This window comes from Rhinolophus ferrumequinum, chromosome 8 (genome assembly GCF_004115265.2).
Source record: "Rhinolophus ferrumequinum isolate MPI-CBG mRhiFer1 chromosome 8, mRhiFer1_v1.p, whole genome shotgun sequence".
Taxonomy (NCBI): domain Eukaryota; kingdom Metazoa; phylum Chordata; class Mammalia; order Chiroptera; family Rhinolophidae; genus Rhinolophus; species Rhinolophus ferrumequinum.
In genome coordinates, this window is record NC_046291.1 from 83,904,706 (window position 1) to 83,920,195 (window position 15,490).

The 15,490-nt window shown below is 45.6% G+C and overlaps 1 protein-coding gene across 1 annotated transcript in view; it reads right to left on the minus strand.

Moving 5' to 3' along the window:
* The window catches only part of MGAT5 (alpha-1,6-mannosylglycoprotein 6-beta-N-acetylglucosaminyltransferase), a 332,082-nt gene extending 317,452 nt beyond the window's left edge, over positions 1–14,630 (minus strand). Inside the window, 1 exon segment of the mRNA XM_033112421.1 lies at positions 14,266–14,630. The gene's annotated coding sequence lies outside the window, so the exon portion shown is untranslated.
* Positions 14,631–15,490: the final 860 nt, after the last annotated feature.

Consider the following 15,490-nt stretch of genomic DNA (forward strand, 5'->3'; position numbering starts at 1 on the left):
AACAGCCCCCCACCCCCCTAGCCATCTGTGCAGCATATTTCTTGGGCAATGGGGTACTTTTTAGAGGCGCGTTGTGATTATGTAACTTTGAAGCATATGAAGAAGAAAACAGAAGTAGTTGGTCTGTATATAGGGAATTTTTTCTTGCAGAATATCTGTGGTTTTTCTCCACTTGAAAAACTGAACCAGAAATCACACTTCTGTTTAGGATTCAGATAATCAGTATATTTTTGGCTTTAAATGCATCATGTATCCTGTATTATTCAATACAGCCTGCCCGGAGGAATGTTCTGACAAACTTGCCTCCTCGTGTATAAGAAAAGAATGAACCAACGGTGAATCAAGCTCAATTTTGGACCATGTCTAAGACGAAAAAAAGACAACTGGAAATAAGCCCACACCCTTATCTGGCAGTCTCAGGGAAAGGCCAAGTCAGGAGGATAAACAGAAGAAAAGGGGCAGCAATGGGGTGGTAATGTCCAGAGCACCTCAAAATTCTACTCTATGATTTCTGTACCACCGACACCTTGGCAGACTGTGAGGCCTACAGACCCTGTCTCAGGATTTTTTAAATGCATAAAATAAAATACATAGGATTACAGAGGAAGTCAGTTATATTGAACTGTGGTTATCAAAATATTCTTCAAATTATAACATAATAATAGTATGCTTATTTATTAATATATTAAATAACACTGTCTAGTAGCAAGTACAACCACCACCATAATTTCAAAGGCATAATGAGTATGGATATTTCAAGATATCTTAGTCATCTATGATGTGATATGAAAATATCGGATTTCTATTGGTGACAAGGTGACAGATAATAGTCACAGAGAACGCTAACGTTACTGTGATTTGTGGCCAACATTCAAAAGTTAAGGAATTGCTCAGTTTTGGTTAAAGGTTAGTGAAAATAAGATGCAGTGTTTTCCCATGCAAGCTCAGATGGCCTGGAAGCCCTACAAAGCAGTGCACATGAAATTTATGTGACTCTCTGATTCATCCCCTACTGCTACGGCTTTTGATGATGAGAAGAACTAGAACCTGACCTTGGCCCAGCAGGAGCGATAAGGCACATATATGGGAGGGGAAAGGGTATGGAGCATGGGGCCAACATCTCTGTTCCCGTTCTCTCATTCAGCTGCACCCAATGCATGGGCCACAGTTTTTTACTTCTTAAGTAGTTAGTGTTAAGAGTACTTAAATCAGCCGAATCTTTAATTAGGTTAGGGGAAAATTACTTTACAAGTCACTTCCCCTGAAGCTGTATTCTAAACTCTATGAGCCCCCCAGCTCCAGGCTTATAGCAAACTTCCAATACTCCTTTACTAGCTGCAATCAAATTCTTAGATAACCTTCCTAATCACAATTTCAAACACATATACTTACCGCCCTAAAAGTAATATAAATGAGAATAAAAGGAAAATAATTTATAACAAACCTAACATGCATTTCAATATGCAATTTGTTGGGCAAGACTAATCTAGACTGTATAATGGGGACATTAGGTGCTTCTACTTTAATGTAAAATCAAAGAATAGGTCAGGTACAAATGTGGACTGACACAGGTAATGTGTTGAAGCCATGGATGGTGTGATTTTTCAAAATAGCCAACACCTTATGGTAAATTTCCAAGTAAAACAAAGCACCATCTTTCTTCATCGACTGAGAAAGTCAATGCTTACTTAAACCGTGCAAAATACTCTCTGTTGAGGTGTACGTTAGGTCTCCAGGTACAGGTAATAAACAGGTATTGTTTTTTCAGCCATGATTATATCACAGCAGAACACAGGATATACTCGAGGGTGTAAGAGTGTTCTACCCATCACAAATGATTAGCATCCCTGGTCCCCACGCAATAAATGCTAATAGCACCCCTCAATCACTGACCACCAAAACTCCTCCATAAATTTCTAAAATGCCTCCATAAGACATACGGAGCTAGCTAAAACCCACACTGCAGTTTCCACGCTCTGTGTACCGCTGGGTGACATCAAACTGGGCCACTGAAGTGACATTCCCCAGGAAACTGGGAGTGGTATTACAGCAGCAAAATCAGTCTTCTTGGGGGGCTTCCCTAGTAACAAGTGCCCTTCCCCAGAGTTTTGCTCTTGGGACAAGAAAAGCAGGAGGAAACAGGAAGGAGAATACAGCGCTGAGTAGATGAGGCGGAGGGGAAGCAAAGGGGGTTTCTGGGGTTCCCAGAGTCTGGATCCCAGGCTGCAGGCAGCTCCTGGTTCCTGCTCCTGTAGCCCTCATGTGAATTCTCCCCTTTCGTTGAAGCAAGCTCCAGCAAGTTTCTGTTGCTAGTACCCAGAAGAGTCCTTATTAATTACACACGTCCAACCACCTGCAGGGATGGCCACCCACCTAAATTAAGTGGGAGCAGTTAACATCAAAACTGCTCAGGAGAACCTATTCTAATGTCAAAGAACCTACTTTATTTGGGGGATGTTTCTCAGATTTTACCTAAGCTCTTCTTGCTGTACTTGAAGCCCATTAATTTTGATTCTGTTCTCACTGCCAATAAATAAATGGGCCAGTGACCATTCTTCAACTGGCATTTCAGATTCTACAAGACATATCCAGATCATTCTAAAGCTTTTCTGCCTCAGCTCCTTCTCATCAATCTCATTAGCCACAACACATAAATAACACTGTTGTCCTTTCTTGACAGGCTCGGAAAATTTAGGTATTGGAGAAATTTGGCCTTTAAGGGCCTAATTAGGTCTGAGAGAAAAACTAATTTGTTTCCAAGGTCTTTCAAACACCAAAAGTCCATGATTTAATGTCTCTAATCTTATGATACTCAGAAATAATACCACCTGAATTCGGAAATGTGGCAATAAGGACCAGTTGCCAGGAAGATGCTCTAAAAGAAGCCAAGATCACTGTTTCTCTACCTCTCCCACTAATGGACTCCATTATACCACAGAAAAGGCACTGCTGGAATCTCATGAATTAATAACGAGCACTGGAATGGAATTTGTGTCCACCTTAATTCCAGCTAGTTTCCACAAAGGAGCACCATTTAAATTAGAAAAAAGGAAGGGGAGGGGCATAATATTACTTCCCATGGAACATTTTAGAACTGCTTGAAAAGCTCCCTGTATAAGTCAATCAGGTATAATGTTAAATAGCAAAAACTTAATTGTTGAATCTAAGTAACGGAAAAGAAAGTTTGAGTATGACACAACTAAAGGGGTAGTTTTCGCATCCTGCCAGATTTGTTTAGTGTAATTTCCATTGGAGTATCAGGAGAATTAAAGGTCACTTATTTGAATAGTGTCTCCTGTTTGGAGGGTCACAACTAACTGATGGGTTATGAAATCAATTCAGTGCAAAGGTCAGAAAACTTTTAAGAGCCAAATAGTAGTAAGTACTTTAGGCTTTGTAGGCCAGATACTCTCTGTCACCACTACTCAACTCTGCCATCGTAACTTGGAAGCAACCATAAACAACACATGAATAAATGGGAATAAGTGGCTGTGTTCTGATAAAACTATTTTTAAAAAATGGGCAGCAGGTACAGTGCTGACTCCTAACCTGCATTTTTTAAAGTAAATTGTATAGAATAGAATAGAAATCATCCAAGGACAACAGAGGTAGAAGGGTAGGTATGTTGTTTCATGAACTTTTCTCGCTGTTACCGTGTTTCCCTGAAAATAAGACCTAGCCAGACCATCAGCTCTAATGCGTCTTTTGGAGCAAAAATTAATATAAGACCTGGTCTTATCTTATATAATATAATATACTATACTACAAGACTGGGTCCAGTATAATATAATATAATATAATATAATATAATATAATACTGGGTCTTATATTAATTTTTGCTCCAAAAGACGCATTATAGCTGATGGTCTGGTTAGGTCTTATTTTCGGGGAAACATGGTATATATATGTATATCTGAGTTCTGAGTCATTTTCCAACTGCAAGTTGGGGGTCAAAAGCCACCATATTAGAAATAATAAAGAGTTTGAGAAAAAAACACAGGTCTGCTTCTGACTGAAACTGATAAGAATTTAAAGAACTTTTATGTTAAGAAAGAAAAAGGGGGTAGATACAATGGGCAAGTTCTTCAGCCTAACGTATAATCCTAAGAGAATATTAAGAAACATTACATATTTTAAAAATAATATTTAATTGCAAGTAGTCCAAAATGATCTTCAAAAGGACACCAAAAGTATTTCATATGCTATTCAAGTATCTGACATGAGATGTGTAACAGTTAGCAACTGCTATATAACAAATTTCCCCAGAACTCAGTGGCTTAAAACAATAATCTTACTTCCACAACTCCACAGGTAAGCTGGTTGGTTCTGGTAATCTAGGACAGGCTTAACTGATCATGGCAAGACATTGTCAGAAAACTTCAAGCAGCAGACAGTTCAGCGGGGGGCTGGCTGGTCTAGGATGGCCTCAGTTGACACAACTTGGCTCACACCCAAGTGTCTGTCAGATCTCTCCATTAAACTGGTCTGGACATGTGCTCATGGCGGTGGCAGGGATCTGAGTGAACAAGCCCAGTTGTGTAAAAGGCAATCAGAAACATGTAGGGCCTTGTAAACTGTTTACACAGCATTTGCTTACATCCCACTGGCCTACACAGGTCATGTGGCCAATACCGTTGGTTGGAGAGGGAAGGGAAGGGGACTGACAACAAAGTTACAAGGCAAAGAATATGAATACAAGGAGGTATTAATCAGGGCCTTTAGTGCCATCAGTCTACCACGGGCAATATTTATTGTTTGTCATCACCTTGACAGAAGCAGAGAGAGTTTACATTATTTTAAGTTTTCCCATTACCAGTTCTCCTTTTGTTTTTCCATGATCACTTCTGAAGCAGGAAGGCAGAGTGAAAAGAACACAGGCTTTGCACAATGATGCCCACTTTTGTACCCTGACTGTACCACTTCTGGCTACATGACTCTGGGCAAGTTTCCCTGCACCTCCGTTTCCTCACTGTAATGGCAGGACTGCTGACAACGTAAGCTGACACATGCAAACATGCATAGCTCAATGCCTAGCCATAGCAGAACTCAAATCTTAAACACTGTGCTTTGCAAATGGTTGATTTGAATATTCAGTTGGCCCTCCATATCCACTGGTATTACTTACATCCACAGATTCAAGCACCCACAAATCAAAAAAAAAAAAAAAAAAAAAAAAACCCAGAAAATGCCAAACTGCAAAACTTAAACTTGCCACATGCCAAGCACTACAATGAATCTCGGTAAATGTCATACATGTAGACACACTCTGCTGTAGCCTATATACAAATAAAGGTTATATGCAAATACTTCACCATTTTACATACAGGACTTGAGCTTCTATCCGAGGGGGGTCCTGGAATCAGTGCCTTGGTTGATACTGGGGGACAACTGTACTCAAAAATATGAGGAACAAGGAAACAGGCAAATCTCCTGTAACAGTAAAGTTCCTCAACAAAAAGGAGTAATTCCTTTACATAAAAAGTAAAGGTCCATTTCTTCACAAAAAGTTTTGAGGACTGTAGCAGGCAGATAACCAAAGGAGTTCACTTCTTAATCCCTGGAACCTGTGAATTGTTATCTTTCAGGACAGATGTGATTAAGTTATCGACTTTGAGATGAGGTTATCAGGATGGACCCAATCTAAACACAGGGATCCTTAAAATCAGAGGACCTTTCCCAGTTGTGGTCAGCGAGCCAGCCTGATGGCAGAAGGACACGGAATCAGCACAACATTGTTGGTTTTGATTAGGGGAAGAGGCCACAAGCCCATGAATGTGGCTCTCCTCTAGAAGCTGGAAAAGACAAGGAAACAGATTCTCCCCCAGAGCCTCCAAAAAGGATGGATACCGTGATCTTAGCCAGTGAGACCATGTTGGATCTCTGAACTACAAAATGATAAAACAATAAATTCGTGTTGCTTGAAGCCACTAAGTTTGTGGTTATTTGTTACAGCAATAACGGAAAGACTACATCATCTTGTAATCTTTATAGTAAAGGTTGACAGTGAGGAAATAGAAAAGTCTCTCTTGAAGCCACTAGACTGAGAGAAAGAAAGTCTGGAACCCAGAGAACACTAACCAGGCATAGCATGAAAGCTGTATCTGAGTCCGCTTACCGGGGCAAGTACAGAAAAGGCATTATCATGGAGTAAGCAACTCATTATCATGGAAAACCTTTACTGCAGTCTACAGAAAAGTACAATAAACAATTATCCTTACAATCTCCAAGCATATACTAAAGGAAGCTATATTAAAACAAATTCTTCCACAGACATTTTTCTAGAGACTTCATTTAACTAATGGCTCCTCCAGATCTGCAGCTCCAACCCTAATCGCTCCCACTTCTTTTTATAGGTAACATTAAAACAAGGTTATAAGCCCTAGCTGTGTGAAAGTAGACACGCGGACACATGGACACGCGCACACACAGGCGAGCACACACACACACACACACACACACACACTCACTCATTGACTCACATACAAAGTCCCAATTTGTTGGGCTTCCTGAGACCATGAATTATAATTATGCTCATGGTGAGGAGCGAAAAAATGTCAACAAAAGAGCCACTGATTTGAAAACCAGAACTCTAAAAAGACACAACCAAACAGGACCTCAAAATTAGGAACACACCTAAGAATATTCTTAAGGACAGATTAAAAAAACTAGAGCAGATGAGTGTGCCGAGCTCAGCCACGAAGATATACTAGTAGAAGAATCTCACAGATGTAGGAGAAGCCAAGATGCTTCATTTGACAGATGAAAAACCAAAATCATAGAGCACTAAACTGGCCTACGTGAAGACATCTAGTTAACTGCAGAGAGGCCTCGCCTGCCGTAGTTGGAATTTACTCATGATGCCACCCTGCCCAGCTGATTGTGTGACTGGGCGTTGGGCCCTGTACAAGGCAACGGAGCTTCCCAGGGAGCTCTACAGGCCTTTCTGAGAAACCCTTGGGGCCAGATATATGTTTTTAACCAACCTGGGAAAAAACTTTCCCTTTCTGGAGCTCAGTGGACATCAGAATAGCAAATAAGGAATGGTGAACCTCTAGAAGAAAACGGGTCACATTTACCCCAGAGAATGATATTTGGGCATACTAAATAAGGTACAGTGAAGGATTAGCCACAGAACAGTGCCACCTTTACATCTAGCAAGCACAATAGTGAGAAATCACATAAGGGGACGAAGGGGGAATGTATTGTTTGTAGTCACTGGAGATGAGAACTTTGTTAAAGAGGAAAGGCCATCCCGATGGTCAGAGGGCCTTGTAGCTGTGTTGGCAAAGGTCTCACAGAAGACTGGGGACTCCTCAGTATTGGGCAGGGGATGGAGAAAAGTGCCCCTTTCCTGCCAAATCCCCACTTGGTGCTGCCTCTGACCTTGGTGGCTCTGAAAATTTGCAGGGGTGGTGGGGGAGAGGGAAGTACACTAAACAGAAATACTAAGAAAAGTAAAGGAAAACAGAAAGATCATCCTTAGCGTCAGGCACAGACAACGCCTTCCTAAACAAAGACGCGTAAGAGAAAAGAATTAGTCATTTAGAAAACTCCTCATTGGCAGGAATACTAGTAAATAAAAAAATCTAGTAAATAAAAAAAATTAGTGTTGAAAGTAACAGATGGTTAAAGAAAAAAGCAGCTGCAAAGAGATTGATATCAATCTCCCCGTTCTTTTAAAGTACTTGTTTAACAGTGAAGCTGATGAAGGTATGTAAACAGAATTCGGCAGCATGTGGCAGTGGAAGTACTTAGCCACTTTCCCCAGGGCGCTGTGCCACGTAACCACAGTAGCCATGAACCTGGTCATCTTCTGCTCTTAGAATGTCAATTTCCCAAAGGAAAAAAATAGTTTCAGTTGAGAAAGCAGGTTATTTCTAGGCTGAGAAGTAAGGAGCGAGGCTTTTTACTCCTAAACACACAAAAATAAACATCCCCCAAAATAGCGATAATAGAGGGCTAGTTCTTCATAGGTAAGCATTTCAACTGTCTACTTAACAGAGTCTGCCAGCAAAGGGAAAAGCAACTTGAGGTTTTCCTCAGTATTTTTTCTTTGTTCAATAAGGGAATTTCACTTCCCTATTCTATACCTCCTTTGCCACATATATGAGATTATACAGTGTTAGGACTTAGCAGAGCTTTGGAGCTCATTCAACCCCCTTACTTTTCAACATAAGAATTGAGGCCCACAGTGGTCACGTGGGCTGAGTAAGTGTGTTCTTCACTTGCATGCTGCCTTCTAACTGAACTTAATTAAGCTCCTCTGTGTGGGCCCTGACCAGGCCTGGACTTTTAACTTCTTGAGCAGCTAAGGACCATGTATTAACCTGAAACTTTCAGAATCAGGAATAGGTGAGAGCACGGATGTGCCAGGTGCAATCCTAGTCATATGAAAGGAATAAAAATTAAAGGAAATGGTGCTCATTTGTAGGCCCAACAGGAACATTCCATGAAGTACGATGATCCCAGTGGTCAGAGAAACATTTTGCAGGGCCTCAGCAATCTTCCTAGGATTCCAAAGATATTGTGAGTATGTCCCCACCAGCCCTCTATTGGAACAGTTAAGGAAGAGCCCTGACATATCTGCCAGGTCTCCCCTTGCTCACACCATGCTCCTAAAGAAAGACATCAATGCTGAGAGAGACCATGAGCTCTAAAACAGACAGACAGACAGACAGACAGACAGACGGAGATTACATAAGAGAATTTCAGAGTGAAACGTAAATTCCATCCCAGACTGTATCCTTAAGACGTCATACTTAAAAAGGGACTTGAGAAAGGGAATGCCTTGCTTAAAAGTACATGAGTTGCTTAGACGCTCCCATTTGGGGCGAGTGAAGGAACTTGGACACACTCATTTGCTCCCCCCAAGATTCCAAGGTTAAGGTGGGTGTGAGCGTACCCAGGATTCTAGGAATGGGAGGGACAGATGCGAAATGACCATCATAATCTCTCCCTGGATCCTCCCTATAAACAAAGCAGACATCTGTTATCAGTTGTTATCAACTGTTCCTGTGGGACCAAAGGTCAGAATTGAGGCCCAGCTTTGCCACTGCTGCCTGCAGGTGAGACTTGGAGCAAGTCCGTCCACCTCTCTACACCTCCATGACCTCAGCAAGAAAGAGCAGGGATCCAGGGGGAATCTCTGAGGTCCCTTCCAGCCCCAGAGTGTCTAAGGCTCCTCTTGGCTTTCCTTGGAAAGAGGGTGCTGGCTACCATAGGGTGAAGTTCCTAGCCTGAATGACCAAGCATATTCCAGCTAACATGCACCCTGGACCTAAACCACCTGGGTTCAAATCCTCACCCTGCCACATGCTAGCGGTGTGTGACTTTGGCCAGGTTTCATAAACTCCTAATATCTCAGCCTCCCTACCGTGTTTCCCCCAAAATAAGACCTAGCCAGACAATCAGCTCTAATGTGTCTTTTGGAGCAAAAATTAATATATAATTTAATATATAAAAAATTAATATTATATTGTAATATCTTATATTATAAGATATTATATTATATAATATAATATAATATATTATACTATAATATCTTATAATATAAAATATTATATTATCTTATAGTAAAATAAGACCGGGTCTTATAATATAATATAATATAATATAATATAATATAATATAATAATATAATACCAGGTCTTATATTGATTTTTGCTCCAAAAGACACAATAGAGCTGATTATCTGGCTAGATCTTATTTTCGGGGAAACACGGTATGTATGAAGTGGGAATGACATTAGTATTTACCTCAGCGATGCAGTGAGGAGTAAAAGAAATACAAAAGGAGCATTTGCAATCATGTCAATTATAGAAGATAGATTTTGTTCCATCACCATCTCTATTTTCTCGCCCACGGTTCCTGACATTTCTCCAAGACATGCAGTCTTTACGCTGAGCACCAACACAACACACTCCCATGGGTGGACTGAGACATGAAAGTGATCCAAAACTATTATAGAGGAAGACTGTGCTGTGTAGGGTACTGATAAAAAGCATCTTACCAGCATGATAGGACTTATAAGCTGTCTGTGCTCAGAACTACAACACTAAGGAGTGGGTTTAGACAGGGGTAGGTGGGCGGCACACGTTCCCTCAAAAGCCAGCCACAAAAATCAAAGAGGGATGCAAACAAGTGAGGCTGTTATTATTCTAGGGATAACCTTGAAGTGCTGACTTTTTTAAAAAAAAAACTTACAACCAGTACCTAATTCTTGTAAGTAACAAAGTACTTGGATAACCCCACTCCTGAGTTCATGGACAACAGAGTAGAGAAATACTCCTTAGCCATCCTGGGAAACCACCCCAGCTGGGGCCAAGGTCTAGCAGGCATAAAAGCAGGCATGGCAGGGGGGGGGTGACAGTTTACAGGGAGAACTGCTCCCACCAAACCCAGGCACGAGAGCTTACCCCCCACCCTTGCCTCTCCCGATGTTTTCTGAGGCCAAAGGGCCCAACAGGAAAGCCCCTGTTTTCTTTCCAGAGGTTACTTGTTCAGACAAGAGAGCTGTGGGATTTGGAAGAAATAGTGTGATTCCTCCAACCCCTCTCATGTATACATCCAGCCTTCCAAATGTGACAAAGTTGGGGAAGGATGCATTTAACTGTGGCAAAGAAAAAACAAATAAATAAAACAGCTCAAGTGGGCAAACACAGCTCAAGTCTCAACTCTTCCAGCTGAAAACATGGTTACAGTCCTAAGGCTCCTGGGACCCACGTTGGCGGCTTTCCAAGAACTATTAGTTTGCATTAACACACTGAAAGGGAAGGTCAGATAAATTAAAAGTGAGAAGGTAATTTTGAAGAAGGACATCTTTATACCCAGCACCAGCACAGAGTGTATAGCTCATGGTGGCTACCCAGTAAACACTCAGAGCATCTACCTGCAGCTGGCACAGAGGGCATCACAACTGTGCTCGGATTTTTGATGTTGACACAGGATGCAAGAGAGTCTAGGGACATGGCTTAGATTAGAAACTTTAAGAAGATGAGGTTGGGGAGGTCTTGACACAATTTCAAACAGAAATTTTAAGGTATGGCCATCTTCTGGCTATTAAAAGGGACTCTTTACATCAAAGCAATTATGAACTTTAAAGCCAGCCTAGTAAAACTTGCACTGACAAGTACCCAATTTATTTCTGACCCAAGCCTCTCAACTGTCACCCACGTGGTACCCTCCCCCAAACATAAAATGATTTCTATTCTTTTTCTTTAAGTTCTTGGATTCTGGAACACATAACCCATTAACCGTTCACCTGCCACCAGGACCCTTCCCCAAACTTTGACATCTACCATAACAAATCCCTAGGGACAATGCTCTTGACAGCACATGCTTTCCTACTAGAATAACATCCACAAAGAATGCCATCCTCAACCACTACCCCACCTTCCCAGAGCCAGGAGACCCCAGACTCACAAGGAGGAGAGAATAAATATGAGTCCCCACTGTTCATAGAAGAAGCAGAGCAACTACCTGCCCAGATGACCCAAGTTTTACAGATGACTGCCCTTTGCAATTCTCCAGACATCTCTGCAGGAGACACTGGTCACTGCCTGTCCACTGCCAAAATCAAACTGAAAGTGACTCTGCATTGACTTTGATCCCAAGCCATGTGGAGCACTAGGAAAAGTCATGTCAAATGACAGGGTGACATCTAGAAGATATCCTAAGGAGTCACACCTCTCAGGGAAGTGGCCACCAGCCTTCCCCCTGGGCTAGGGTCATAGGGGGACTCTGGCATTTCAATGCTTTGGGAGGCTAGCTGGGCATAAGGCTGGTTGGTTATTTTTAAACTGAGAAAACTGAATGGGAAGGGGAAACATTTGAATTCCTATGATCTCCTGAGGTCCCTTCCAGCTCCAAGATGCTACCAAAGAACACTGCATATGCACATACATATGCCCATGCTTCCTTATAAAAACCTCTATGGATGTGTGACTATATATAAACATGTACTGTATTCACACTTTCAAACACAAAGCACTTGAAATGCGCACTGCTGAGGAGATGCAAAAGCCCACGAGAGGCTTTGCAGCATTGGCTAGGACACATAGATGCCACTGGCAGATCTGGGCGAGCCCCCCAGCTCTGCTGCCACTGCAGTCCGCCTTAAAACCAACTGGCACCGCTTGTGTAGGTGCAACCGCTGCAAAGCCCCAAATCAGCACTGCAGACTCCTTTCTCCTAGTGACTCCAATCACAAGTGTCCCAGACCTGAGAAGGCAGGCTGGAACAAAGGGGATGAAAGGAAAATCCCAAACCTTATGTCCAGGCACCCAGTTCTGCCCTGCCCCAAGTCTGGTGTGAGGCAAAGCAACTTCCTTCTCCTCTTCTCCCAGCCCCTAAAAGGGGCAAAAAGTCACTGCCTACCTGCCTTCCCCCATCACCTGGTTTTTTCAGGGCCTCTCCACTTCAGACTGACTACAAGGACATCAGCTTGGTAACAAGAAAACTAAAAAGGCCTCTACAAAGGGGAGTTTTGCTCTAATCCTAACAGCCAAAAATTTGAGAGTGCCTGTCTCAGGCCTGAGCAATAACAACAAAAAGAATTTGTAGGAAAGAAGGGTGAGGTGAAAATTCATGTATCAAAACAGATCAGTGATGGTTTGCTCATCATGAAAAAATGTTCTGTGACTTTCTTCAATCAAAAACAAGGGAGTTCTGATCCTGGGACAAGGCTCAGGATGTGCGTGACACAGTGCCTAACATGGGGGGCGTAGGGGGGTCATTTCTGGAGGAAAAACCAACCAAGTTTCTCGGATCCTTACAATGAACGAGGGGCAGGGAGCACCAGCTCCTCTCTTTAGAAAGTGATCCTGCCTCTAACACTTGGATTCCAGTGTTTACAAGTGCAGTGTTTCCATTCTACCGGACCCCACACAAACCTAAGCTTTCCCCTTAACTTCACAGCCTCATAAGCGCCCAACCTTCCCTGTCTGAGCCGCCAGAGCCGGGTGCAGAGAGCGGCGTCCGCCTTGGGCCAGGCCTGGCAGTAAGTGCCATGAGTACCAGGCCCTCGACCTCTCCTCGGGCATTTCTGAAAACCAATGCATCGCCTGGTTCCGGCATCCCCCAGGCACCGAGCACCCTGTAGGTGCTCCAAATGCGGCTGGACAATGCAAGCACCACCCCTTCCCTCTACGGCGCGGTAGCTACGAAACCATGGCATTGTGTGTGACAGCGAGTGTGTGCGCCGACGTCCCCGTGCTCACACACCCCCTTCCACCCAGTGTGCTCGCCGCGCGGGGTCCGCGCGCGTGGCAAGCGCACACCTAGCGGGTCCATCCGGCAGGCGGCCACACCGCCAGGCCTCTGGCCAACCGGCCTCGGACCTGGCCTCGGGGAGCGGTGGATGACATGCACGCCTCGGTTCCCAGTCGCGGAAGCGGCTGGCGAGAGATGAGTCTGGGGCCGAGCAAAGGCGAGGCAGGGGACCCGGACGCCCAAGGGCGACAGGCGGGCGCAGCGCCCCCCATTCGCGCGCCCCGTCGCCCCCAACTTTGCGAGCTGCGGGCCGGGAGGGGGCCAGGGCGGCCCGCGACTCGGCAGGAAGTTCCCAAGGCCGCACTGAGCATGCTCTCGGGGAGTGTGTGCGCGGGTGTGGGGCTCTACACTCCCCGCAGCCTCTCCCGCCAGGCAGACTAGTATAGCGCGCCTGCGGGATCGCGGGCCGCCGGCGGTCCCCTTGGGGTGGGGGGCACCGCTGGACTTCCCTGGTCCCCCAGCCAAGAGCGCCCGCCGCAGCCCTCCTTCCCTGGGGCCCGGTACCAACCTCCCTTCTTCTTCCTCCCCACTGGACCGTGGCTGAGTCAGCCCTGCACGCCCAGGTCCAGGGGACCCCAGCCCGGCTCACACCCGCAGCGTAACCCCACTGAGCCCCGTCCGCGGTCAGAGCGCCTATCTGCTGCCATCCCTCGCCGCTCGCCTCCAGCCCGCGCAACCAAAGCCTCCTCTGGACAGTCCCTTGAAAAGACCACAAGCCCTCTCCCCACGGGTCCTGGGGGCCTGGCAGCCTCCCTTGGGGAGGAGCTGTCCCGGGCAGGAGGGCGACTCACGGCGCGTCCCCGACTGCACTCCCAGGTCCCGCAGAGCGGCCGCGACCGGGGCACCCACGCAGGCGGCGGAGGGGTGGCAAGCGGAAGCCCCCCGCTGCGCCGCCCTCAATGTTGGCTCCCCGCGCCTTCCGCGGTCCGCTCTGCGTGCATCTTCCCGCGGGGATGGCGAGCTTCGAGGCGATCGCCCCGACCCAGTGGCTCTCACCTCTGTGTTGGGCAGCAGCAGCAGCAGCCGGGAGCGCCAGCCAGACGCCGACCCTGTGGGGCCCAAGGCGCGGCGGAGCACGGAGTAGCGGCGCCCCGACCCTGCGGCGCGGGCACCTGGGCTAGATCGCGCCCGGGGCCGCCGCGGCAGCCGCGGGAGCCGCAGGGCCGCCGCCGAGCTGGCCGCTGCAGGGACGGTCTGCAAACTCCCAGCCCTGGCGGGGCCGCGCGTGGCGCGTCCACACTCCGCCCGGACGCGGCAGAGACACTCCTCGCGGGCTCAGCCGACCAGAATGGGGGCCTGTCCGCAATTTCTTCTAACCCTTCCCTATCCGACCTCTCCAACTTCTCCCCGCTTCTGGTCTCGCGGCTCTGAAAGGCAGGGATCCCGGCCAGGGACATTCGGCAAACTCCCCGCCCTCCCCGGCGGAGCGCTCAGCCAATTCGGAACGCCCCAGCCTCTCAGGGGCTGTCTACAAACTATCAACCCTGTCGGAGAGGATTTCTAACCGCTTAATTCCGCAGCCCAAAGGGAGGAAGAAGCGAGGGAGACAGTTTGATCGCGGCCATAAATAATATTCTATTAAGGTCAGGGGCAGTGTGCAAATGCTGATATGACACTGCATCCTCCAGAGTGGTGCAGTCCAGCCCTCAAAGCACCAGGGCCCTTCCAGCAGTGAAGCCCTGTGAGGAGAGACTGTCGGCTCAACCATTGACAGGTGCAGACAGCTTTAATAAATGCCCTAACCCTCAGTTTCCACCGTCGTAGGATGGGATGTATGAAGCAGTGTGAGTTTCTGTTACTTGGTTTTTATGACCTCGGGCAAGCCATTTAACCATATGAATTCAGCTTCTTCATCTATGAGCACAATAAATGCTGCTTCATGAGATTATTTTGAAGATGAAATAAAGTATACGTAAAGTACTTAGCACTAGCTGACACATAGCAGGGGCTCAATAAACGAATTCCATTTCTTTTTTTCCCCCCCCTCCCATCCCCGGGTTTTATGAACACTGTGGACAGGCTAGCTGAACATTGTACTGTTGTAAATTCAAAGAGAAATAAAATGCCCTGAAGGCACCACAAAGAACATTGACTGACATGACATATTACATCCAGCCAAGCCCCTACATCACTAAACACTATAGATTGTTGTTAAGTAGTATCTGGAATGCAAAGAGAATGGTCTAGTGGGTTACCTAGGGGTGAGAATGACAAGATTTAT